At 45.2% G+C, this 11,651-nt stretch overlaps 1 long non-coding RNA gene across 2 annotated transcripts in view; it reads left to right on the forward strand.

Annotated features, from left to right (window-relative positions):
• The window catches only part of LOC309653785, a 35,098-nt gene extending 25,223 nt beyond the window's left edge, over positions 1–9,875 (forward strand). The window contains exons 1-3 of one of the 2 annotated variants that reach the window (XR_014259472.1): positions 11–87; positions 7,562–7,781; positions 9,085–9,875. This is a non-coding gene — a long non-coding RNA (uncharacterized lncRNA). Of the gene's footprint in view, positions 1–10; positions 88–7,561; positions 7,782–9,084 lie in introns of those variants that run through there. The other variant, XR_014259471.1, reaches the window with a different exon arrangement.
• Positions 9,876–11,651: the final 1,776 nt, after the last annotated feature.

Here is an 11,651-nt window from a genome sequence, read left to right on the forward strand (position 1 = left end):
TCCTGAGAGAGACAAGAGGTCTGAAGGAAGGAGAATCTACTATGTCTTCTCTCTGTTCCTGTTCCTCTCTGTATCACCCCACTAAAGGTAAGAATAGTCTTTCAAATGAATTTTTTTAAGTTATTTATTTTGTTTTTATTTATTTATTATTTTTGGCTGCATTGGGTCTTCGTTGCTGTGCATGGACTTTCTCTAGTTGCGGCGAGCGGGGACTACTCTTCGTTGCGGTGCGTGGGCATCTCATTGCGGTGGCTTCTCTTGTTGCGCAGCATGGGCTCTAGACGCACGGGGTTCAGTAGTTGTAGCACACGGGCTCAGTAGTTGCGGCTCGCAGGCTCTAGAGCGCAGGCTCAGCAGTTGTGGCGCGCAGGCTTAGTTGCTCCGCAGCATGTGGGATCTTCCTGGACCAGGGCTCGAACCCATGTCCCCTGCGTTGGCAGGTGGATTCTTAACCACTGTGCCATCAGGGAAGCCCTCAGATGAATTCTTAAGAAGAATTCTTTTATATGTCTTTTATATATATATATGATATGTTCTTGATCCTTTCATCTGCCCAAAACACTTAGGTTGTCTCCATTCCTTGGCTATTGTGAATAATGCTGCAATGAGCATAAGAGAGCAGAGCAGAAAGCACCTCCTTTGGATCTGTTTTCAGGAGTGGGATTGCTGGCTGATCTGCTAGTTCTATTTTCAATCTTTTGAGGAACCTCCATACAGTTGTCCATAGTGGCTGCACCATTTTACTTTCCCACCAACAGGGCACGAGGGTTCCTTTTTTACCACACTCTTGCCAACACTTGCTATCTCTTGTCCTTTTGATAATAGCCATCCTAATAGGTGTAATGTCTTAATTACAGCTTTGATTTGCATTTTCCTGATGGTTAGTTATCTTGAACACGTTTTCATATACCTATTAGCCAGTTGTATGTCTTCTTTGGAAAAATGTATATTTGGACCGTGTGCCCTTTTATTAATTATTTGTTGGTTTTGTGTTTTTTTTTTTTTTTTTGCTGTTGAGTTGATTGAATTCCTTATATATTTTGCATATTATCCCCTCAACAGATAACATGATTTGCAAATATTTTCTTCTGCTTCATAGGTCAGTTGCCTTTTCCTTTTGTTGATTGTTTCCTTTGCTGTGCAGAAGCTTTTTAGTTTGATGTAGTCCACTTGTTTATTTTTGTATTTGTTGCCTTTGTTTTGGTGTCAATTCAAAAAAAAAACATTGCCATAACCTATGTCAAGGAGCTTACCCCTGTGTTTTCCTCTAGGAGTTTTACAGATTCAGGCCTTACGTTTAAGTCTTTAATCCATTTGGAGTTCATTTTGGGGTATGGTGTAAGATAAGGGTCCAATATAGTATCTTTGCATGTGGATATCCAGTTTTCCCAGCACCATTTATTGAAGAGACTCTCCTGTCCTCGTTGTGTGTTCTTGTCAAATAGTTGAGCGTAAATGTGAGGGTTTATTTCTGGGCTCTATATTTTGTTCCGTTGGTCTATGTATACATCTGTTCTTATGCCAATACCATGCTGTTTTGATTACTATACCTTTGTAAAATAATGAAATCAGGAAGCATGATGCCTCCAGGTTTAGGTTTGTTATTTGGGGGGTGGTTCATCAAAGGGTACAAATGATCAGTTATAAGATAAATACATTCTAGGGATCTAATGTACGGCATGCTGATATAATTTAAGATATTGTGTGGTATGCTGGAGACTTGCTGAGATGGTAGATCTTAGTTTTATCCCACACACCACCCCCAAAAAACCTTTAGCTATGTGAGGTGATAGATGTATTAATCGGTTTCACCGTGGTAATCATTTAACAATGTATACATACATCAAGCATCACACTGTTCACCGTGAATATAGAAATTTTATTTGTAAATTATACTTCCATAAAGTTGGAGGGGATGGGAGGAATGTGTGTCCTGTTCACATGGAAAAAATTAATTACTCTAAACTGTCAGAGGTAAAGCATAGGATTTGGGTTACTAGAAGAATACATTTTAAGTCAACTGTCTTCAATAAACTCAATGAGCGAAAGGAAACAATGATCAAAGAACTAGGAAACAATGAGAAAGATGTATCACAAAGAGACAGATATTATAAATAGGGACAAAATAAAAGTTCTTCAGCTGCAAAGCACAGTAAGTGAAATGAAAAATTAATAAAAGATGTCCAACAGCAAATTTGACCAGGAGAAAAAGAATCAGCGAGTTTTAAAAGGTTAGTTGAAATATCCAGTCTCTGGAAAGGAAAAGAGGAGCAGAAAAGCAAAGAATGAAGAATAATGAGCACAGCCTATGAGACATGTGCATCAGCAAGCTCACCAATGTACACATAATGACAGTTGCAGAGGCAGAGGAGAGAGAGAAAGGGGTAGGAAATCATTGAAGAAATGATGCCTGAAAACCTCCAAACTCGGAGTAAAGACATGAATCTACACACCCAAGAAGTTCCACAAACTCCAAGCAGGATAAAATCAGAGATCCCCACCTAGGCACACCATGATCAAGTTATCAAAAGTCAAAGACAAAGAGTGAACCTTGAAAACAGCAATAGAAACAACTCCTCACCTACAAGTAATCCTCAGTAAGATTTGTGCCCATTTCTCTACAGAAACCATAGAGGACAGCTGGCATTGGAATGACATATTAAAAGCGTAGAACAAATGAACAAAAATACCCTTTCAACCAAGAATTCTATATGTGGGGAAAACGAAGGGGAGTTAAAGACATTCCAAGACAAACAAAAACTGAGAGAGTACATAGCTAGTAAGCTTGCCCTACAGAAAGTACTAAAAGGAGTCCTTCAGGCTGAATTGAAATAATGCTGGGCACCTATCTGAAGCAATATGAAGAAATAAACCACAAAGGCCAAGGTAACTACACAGGTAAACGCAAAAGCCAGTATTGCTGCACTTTTGGTTTGTATCTCCTCTTTTTGTTCTCATATATGATTGAAAATACAAATGTATAAAGCATTAACTATAAATCTCTGTTAATGGGCACCAAATATACAAACATGCCATGTGTCACCATAATTAAATAAAGAAATGTGGCAGAGCTGGGGAAAAGCAGAGGTTTTGAATACTATTGCAACTATCTCCGTATTAATACAAACTTGATTATTATAAAGTTAAGATATTAATTGTAACTCCCAGTGTAACCACCGACACTGCCCCCACAAAAAGCTCCAGCACTATAAAAAAACTAAAAAAGGTACAGAGAAAGGAGTGATAAAGAATCACTTTGTACACTAGCAAAATGAAATTAATAACAGAAAAATACAGTAATTGAGGAGTGAAGGAACAAAAAAAGGCTGACATGTGGAAAATAAATAGGAAAAGGTCAGGAAAAGTCTTTCCCTGTCAGTAATCAATACAATAACCATAGATAAAACTGTTCAACGAAAAGACAGCACAAGTGAGTGAACTTCAGGCAGTCACCTTAGCGCTGGATGCTCTGGCCAACAGTTAGCCCCGTCTGCACATTTTCATAGACAGTCAGGCCATTGTCATCGGGCTGGCTGTCTGGTCCGGCCCATGGCAGCAACGACGTTTCCTTGTGTAAAACTGTCCCCTTTGGGGTAAAGAGCCCTGGGAATCTCTTGGCCCACAGACTCCCAAATTATAAATCCAGGTCACACGTGTCTCTATATATACTAAAGCCACTATGCAGGGCTTTGCCAAGACCCTCCTTCTTGGCTTTGGAGTTCCGGGCCTTATTGATGGTGACCGAGGCATGCATTTTACTTCTCAGGATACACAACGCTGGGCTCTTGAACGGCATTCAGTGGACCTTTTGCCTCCCTACCGGGCCTTAGGCTGCAGGACTCAGAGTTCCAGAGTGGCTTACTTCCACAAGTTCAAATTCCATTACAGGAAAATGGCACGTTTCAGTCGCCAGTCACACGCCAGAGGTGAATTGTAGTATAGCGTCTGACTGCATCCTTTGATGTTTGACTGCTGAGGGCTTTTAAACGTCAACCCTCCCTCTTCCCCAATGCCCCACACTCTCTCCTTTGGCGCGGTTGTAGGGTGGAGGGGAGGAGGAGTGGGCGTCAAACTACACTAGCTACTGCCAGCACAAGGGAACTGTCATGCTGGCCCCATCCACGAATCACAGTAGAACTCCCAAAGCAATTTCGTCCTTTCCTGACTCTCTCAAGTCTTTTTTGGAGCAGCTTGAAAAGGCTACCCTGCTCTCCCCCCAGAAGCCTCCTCATGTAAGGAATACACTTTGCATCGCGTCTCGGTAGTGTGTGTGTGTGTGTGTGTGTGTGTGTGTGTGTGTGTGTGTGTGTGTGTGTGTGGTGTCACCAGTCTTGATTGACCTTTGAACCCAACTTGGGGTAGGGGTCCATACTGACTCAGGATGGCAACAACAGCTCTTCTCGCCAACCTTCCCAGGAGCGCAGTGCAGAATGTGTGCTTCCCATCCGTGAAACGTTAGGGTCTGTCAAATTAGATGTCCTGGATCCCAAGGCGGTGTGCTTACTGGAAGTAAGGGACATGGCTTATGTTCTCCTGAACGTGAAGTTACAGCTAACACCCACTCTTGCTTCTGTGCCCAGCGACAATAGTAAGTGGGATTAGCATAAAATAGTTGTCGATTTCTTCCTCGTTTTAAGCATTCGTTACCCTTGACCACTCGGCTAAGTGGGGCTGAGTACAACAAAAAGTCTCGGACTGTTGACCGAGAAATCATTCTAGGAAGCCTGTCCTGTTAACGTGTGCCGTGCTGTATTAGTCTGCTCAGGCTGCCCTAATAAAATGCCATAGGCTGGGCGGCTTAAACAAGACATTGGTTTATTTCCTACAGTTCTGGAGGCGAGGAAGCCCAAGGTCAGGGTGCCAGCATGGTGGAGTTCTTGGTGAGGGCCCTCGTTTTGGCTTGAAGATAGCCGCCTTCTTCCTGTGGCTTCACGTTGGGGTGGTGGGCGGAGAGCACCATCTATGGTCTCTTCCTGTAAGGGCAGTAATCCCAACGTGTGGACCGCAGCCTCCTGACCTTACCGAAACTGAATGACCTACCAAAGACCCAGTCTCCAAATACCATCTCCTGGGGGCGGGGTAGGGTGGGGGACGGGCTTCATCGTATGAATTGGGGAGGCAGGGGATGTACACACTCCAGTGCAGAGCATGTGCTCAGCCCAGTCTTTGAAAGAAGTATCTCTCTCTGTCTCTGTCTCTGTCTCTGTGTCTCTCTCTTCTCTCTCTGTCTCTGTCTCTGTCTCTGTGTCTCTCTCTTCTCTCTCTCTCTCTCTGTCTTCATTTCTTGGAGGCTGGAAATGAATTGGGGAGCCCTGATGAAACACTGTCCGGCTCCTGTCTTTACTGCTTTCTCTCCACTCTCCATTCTCACTGCATCCATATCGACTTTGTATGTCCTTTTCTAAGTAGCTTTTACAGCATTAAAACCTCCAAATTCTCTTGCTCTCTCTTGTGGGAGGTTTTAAGCGTTGCTGAGATTTGATCTATACACCTTCTCTCTCTCTCGTTTTTGAACTAAGTGTGTCTCAGTCAGCGTGAGCTGCCCCAGGGTGGCAAATGGGGAACACATGCAGGTTCTCATACCCCAGGGCGCCGCCCTATAGGGACACTGTAGCTTTGCTCTTGCAGTGGTGGAATGAAAAGGAAGGGATTCCTGTGGGCTCACCGAGGCTCAGGGTGAGCTGGGCCTTTAAGGCTTCCAGGGAAGCTGAAGACCTTGGTCACTCATTGGACGGCGGTGCTGTCAATCCTTGGCTGCTGGCAAATGAGCTTAGAGCCGGCGCTGGAGGACGTGGCCCTTGGTTGACCCTTCCAAGGTCCGCCTCCCGTCGCCAGCCAGTCAGGCTCTTTCCCGCCCTGTGCGCAGCGGCCTCGGCGCAGTCTCGGTGGGGCGCTCCACAGGCCGGCGGTCTGCCCTTCCCGTGGCGGGGCCCCCAGAGGCATCTTGGCAGACCCTTGTCCCCTGTGCAGCCGGCTTCTCTGCAACCCCCACCCCGTGCCGGAGGCCCCGCTGCCAACATCATCCCCTCCCTCAGCGATACTCAGCCCGGCGGCCGCCATCTTCCCCGCGATCTTCACTGCAGCCTGATCCGTGTGTGGCGCGTCCCTCCTGCCATGTCTGCCACAGAGGAGCGAGGGCCGATCCCAGGTGGCCAGGCCGGAGCTGGTGGCGGGGCGGGTGGCGACCCCAGTCCCCTCGGGGTCCGCGCATCCCCTTCGGGAGGGATGGATGGAGCCGAGGGGGCCGCGGCCCTTCTGGCCTCCCTGGGGCTCTCCAGAGCCCTTCACGGGGAGGATGGTGGGCAGGAGGCCGCCCAGGCCGCAGTGGAAGAAGACTGGGATGTAGAGCTGGTGGAGGAGGAGGAGGAGGAGGAGGAGGAGGTACAGTTTGAATTAGAGATCGAGGACCAGGAGGAGGATGAGTATCAGTCAGAAGAGGGAGACGAAACTGAGGAAGAGGTCGAGGAGGAGGAAGAGACAGAAGAGGAGGACGAGAATGGGCTCGAGGGCGCGGGAGTGGTCGCGGGCCACGGGCCCCCCACGGCGCAGTTTCAGTCCCTGTTCCGGGATCTGGTCCATTGCCGTGTGCACCACAGCCACTACAACGACCGTGTCCTGGTCGGGCCCCACGCCGGCCGCGTGATGGTCAGGCGCCGCTCCCGACGGCCCTCGGACCCTGCAGAGGATGCCGCGCCTCCTCAGGAGCAGGAAGGCCTGCGAGAGGCAGGTGAGGTCTGGCGGGGCGAGTACCAGGCAGAGGGCACCCCGCCCTGGGAGCCGCAGGAACCTGCAGAGGGGGCGGCATCCCAGAAGGCAGAGGAACCGGCGGCGGAGGCCGAGTTCTGGGCGGACGAGGTCCTGGCTGATGCCTCCGAGTCCTGGGAGGCTGGGGCGTGTGGACCTGACGACGGGGCCGAGGCTGGCGAGGGGCGGCCCAGTCCCCAGGCCCTCGCAGCCCCTGCTGGGGCATCGGCCTGAAAGGCAGGCCGCGCTCAGCGCTGGCCTCTGGCGGTTAAGCAGCGGGTCAAAGCTCTCAAAAACCTTCAGGCACGATATGCACAAGTAGAAGCCCAATTCTCTAAAGACCTTTATGATCTTGAGAAAAAGTATGCTGCTTTCTACCAACCTAGGGGCAAACAAATGGCATACCTCACTTTTGGTTGACGGGCTTCTACAAATGCAAAGATTCCCAGTAGGATGACCTGAGAAAATGATGAAATGGCACAGGGGCACTTTTCAGTGGTTGAGGAATCAGTGAGCTTCGCGGTAGAACTTGTCTTTAAATTGGGTGAACATTTTCCAGTGACGTTCTGGCAGAAACATACAAAAATGCTCTGAGAATCAAATGATTTCGATCCCTTCTCCAAAGGGCCAGAAATAATCAGCAGCACAGTCTGTGAGGTCTACTGGAAAGAGGGGGAAAATGTTGTGAAAACTGTCAAGCAGCAGAAGTGTGAGGCCCATGGAAGTGTTGTATCAACCAGTAGGAACATGGCCAGCTCTTCTTTTTATTTATTGATTGATTGATTTATTTATTTTTTGACATATTTCTCTTCTCCAGAACCTCCTGAGGGCAGAGAACTAGGTTCTGCTGCTGATTTTAAATCGGGAAATGCTTCCCACCACCTTGTGATGCCAAAGTCCGTATCATTCGACACTAAAGAAGAGAGTGCACATCAGTATGAAAATGCTGAGGAAGAGAAAGAGGATGGAAATGAAAAAGCAGAAGAAGGACCCAAAGTGGATACGGTCTCAGCAGAGGGCAGCTCTGGAGAATACAGGTATTATTGTATAGTGCAACCATTCCTGACATATACCTGTTACTAACAGCTTTATGTTTTGTTTTGTTTTGTTTACATACTTAATTTATTTTTGGTTTATTTTTTAACATCTTTATTGGAGTATAATTGCTTTACAGCGGTGTGTTAGTTTCTGCTTTATAACAAAGTCAATCAGCTATACGTATACCTATATCGCCATATCTCCTCCGTCTTGCGTCTCCCTCCCATCCTCCCTATCCCACCCCTCTAGGTGGTCACAGAGCTCCGAGCTGATCTCCCTGTGCTATGCAGCTGCTTCCCACTAGCTATCTATCGTGTTTTTAATTTTTTTTGTAAAGTAAATAAGAAAAAATTGTTGAAATTTAGTTTTGGAAAAACGGTTTAATGTTACTAATGGACTTGTATTCTAGATGATATAGAAGGAAGTGTGTTCTGAAAAGTATTTCATTTGCAGCCGCAAGTCCTTTGTCCTGTAGCTTTAAGACTACTACAGATGGGAAATTTATCAGACCTGGAAATAGAGACCTATATGTTTTTAGAGGTCTAAAATATAGAGACCTATAGTTTTAGAGAATGGTCACCAGAAGAAGCAGCTAAAGCGAGTAAGCTGTGCACTAGCTGTACCTTCATCCCCTGGCCACAGAAATGGAGTCTCTCGGAATAACAATGCCTTTGAGAAAGTGACTCCTTACAAAGTAGTAAAAAGTTAAGGATTTCACATAAGACTGCATTTCATGAGTAGTTCACAAATATTAGTTCGATTGAGATTTTTTATTCAAAAGAAAAGAAAATTAGCCATAGTAAGATTATTGGCTATCCCTGAGTCGGTAATTCAATCTTAGTTTCTCCTTCCTCTACCCATTCGTCTTTTCCTTTCTCTGTCTCATCTCTCTCTCTCTCTCTCTCAGTATCACGCTCTTTCTTTCTTAATTTTCACACCTGTGGATGTTTGATAACAGCCTCATTCTCATTTTACAGATACGGAAACTGAAGGTCTGGGATTATAAGGGATTTATGATTTGTGTAAGGAGCATAGGCTCTTAAGGTGGAAAGACATTTAAATCGCAGAGTGGCCTTTCAAGAAAAAAATCTAGCGTTTATAGTGGTGGGCAAGAGAGAGATGAGGTTGGTGTGGTGAAATGATGTGCACCCTGACAACCAAGGCTCTGGGTTACAAGAAGAAAACATTTTGTTCTCTCCTTGGAGAGCCAACAGATGTACATAGTATTGACTCATATTTAGAAAGTCCCTGCTGCATGTTATTGGTGTACAATTGTTAATTGACTCTTATCCCATCCTACAGTTGGAAGGCATAAAAAGAAGTGGACGGCGAAAGAAAAGATGAATTTGTTCTTCACGGATATTCTAGTTTTCATTAGCCCACAATACAAATTTTGTTCCAAAGTTCAGCATCCCAAAAGGATATTAACTGACATCTGACTTTATTCTTACCTTTTACAGATAAATCTGATAGTATTGTTCACGTTGAAAATAAAAGTTTGTTTGACATGAATAAGCTGCAGTTTTTTTTTAACCTAAATAACACTGACTCCAACGTATCTTTGTTCTGTTTCTTTCGGCCCACCTTACTGTCATTGAAAGGGATTTCTTTCAACTATTTGGTAAGCCTGTTTCAAATCCTTTTATTGCAGCCTCAAATAAATTAAAATATTAGATTATAAACAAGTTGTGTGACGAGAGAGATGGTGGCCCAGCCTCTAGTATATGTTATTGAAAGGACCTGACGGATGACCTAGCTTGCCTGGAGACCAGATGGCGCTATTGGCCTGCCATGGAGCAGCAGCAGCCGCAGCTGGGAACTTGTTTGAAATGCAAATTCTCAGAGCCTGCTCCAGACCTACTGAATTGGATATTCTGAAGGTAGGCTGCTAGCCATCGGGTTTTACAAGTCCTCCAAGTGCTACTGAAGCACACTAAAGTTTGAGAACCACTGCTTTAGGGCAATGGGGGAAACGTTTAAGTACACCTACGGTAGGACCAGCCTTAATTCACTGACTTGGTACTGTTGCAGGTAAACTGAACAGGATGGTAAGATCTGGGCTGAGGAAGACACTAGAATTCTCAGGGGCCTGAGACACAAAGAGCTCCCGGAGGGATGTGTTAGTTTCCTAGGGTTACCGTAACAAATTACCACAAAGCAGGTGGCTTAAAACAACCGAAATTTATTCTCTGACAGTTCTGGAGGCCAGAAGTCTGAGGCCAAAGTGTCGGCAGGGTTGGTTCCTTCTGGAGGCTCGGAGGGAGAATCTGTTCCATGCCTCTCTCCTAGCTTCTGGTGGCTGCTGTCAATCCTTGGCATCACTCGGCTTGTAAATGCATGATTCCAATTTCTTTCTTCATCTTTACATAGTGTTTTCCCCTGTGTCTCTGTTTCTGTGTTCTTTCTCTTCTTATGAGGACGCCAGTCATACTGGATTAAGGGCCCGCCCTAATCCAGTATGACCTCATCTGATCTTTATTACACCTGCAAATACCCGATTTCCAAATAAGGTCACATTTACAGGTTCCGCGGGTCAAGGCTTCAACATATCTTTTGCGGGGACACAGTTCAGCTTATAACAAGGGGCAAAGATTCAGTAGTGGAAGGGAGAAAAAGATGAAGGAAAAACCTAGTTCCAAAAGGATAAAAGCATTATGATACCATGCACGTATGAAGTTTAAAGACATGCAAAAGTTATTAGATTGATTATAGGTACATGTATTTGTAGTAAAAGGCATACATAGGAGTAATGCATACATATGTAGTATGCAGAAAGGTGTGTATGAGAACAATAAACTTATTTAAGACAGTGGTTAAATGTATGGAAAGAGAGGGAGAATTCAGTTGGGGAGAGGTACACTGGGTTTCAATTTCATTTGTAAGCTTACGTTTCTTATGACGGCTGATGGTTGCATTGGTGTAGCATTCTCTGTACCTTTGTCGAGGTCTGAAATATGTCCTAATTTAAAGAAAATGAAAGGAGGAAATGGGCCTAATATCTGGAACTTCTTTAAGGGAAAAAGGTGAAGGGGTACTTGAGCAGAGCAGAGGACCATAGAAGGGGAGAACCAGGGGTTTGAGGGTAGAAGGCCTTATCTCTATATTTAGTGAAGGCTGCTTGAGAGCTTGCTAGTTAGCATCAATACCTTTTTCTGTTTTCTGTGCTAGTGCCTCACGTACCCTAGGGTAGATTAACATTATTTATTTACGTGTGTATCTCCCCAGCTGCCTAACGTGTGAGCTTCTGAATTGTTTGGAACTTAAAGGCTTTTATTTATTTCTCTCTCCTAAAGCACTGTGTTTCCTTCTTCGTAGATGCTTGATAAAGGTCTGTTAAAGTGAAGTTAGTGTAAGGTATCCGCAACCCTTTCCCCTGTCACTGGGGTTGACATTTAAAAATGCATTATCCTAGAGTAACACAGGGTATTCCTTATGGCTAGAACAACAACAGAAAACGGCACAAGGCCTTTTGTCACCATTGTTTAATGAAAGAACAGTCCAAGTAGAAATTTATCCATGTAGGGTCCCTCGAAAGGCCTCAAATTGGTTTGCTTCTGTATGGCTCATGCCATGCCAGCAGGGTGTGTATGTGTGTATTTCTGTGTTAATACAGTTAATGTATTAACTATAGTTAATGTTAAAGGCCTTTACCTGGGCTTAAGAATTTTCGGAGGTTCACTTTATTTATTTATTTATTTATTTATAATTATTTTTTGGCCACGTCGTGCGGCATGCAGGATATATCAGATCCCCGACCAGGGTTCGAACCCGTGCCCCCTGCATTGGGAGCGCAGAGTCTTAAGCACTGGGCCGCCAGGGAAGTCCCGGGAGGTTCACTTTAGACAAACGCCTGCACACCTCTTTTTGAG

Source organism: Balaenoptera physalus (assembly GCF_965194825.1).
Source record: "Balaenoptera physalus genome assembly, contig: HAP1_SCAFFOLD_1164, whole genome shotgun sequence".
Classification (NCBI taxonomy): Eukaryota; Metazoa; Chordata; class Mammalia; order Artiodactyla; family Balaenopteridae; genus Balaenoptera; species Balaenoptera physalus.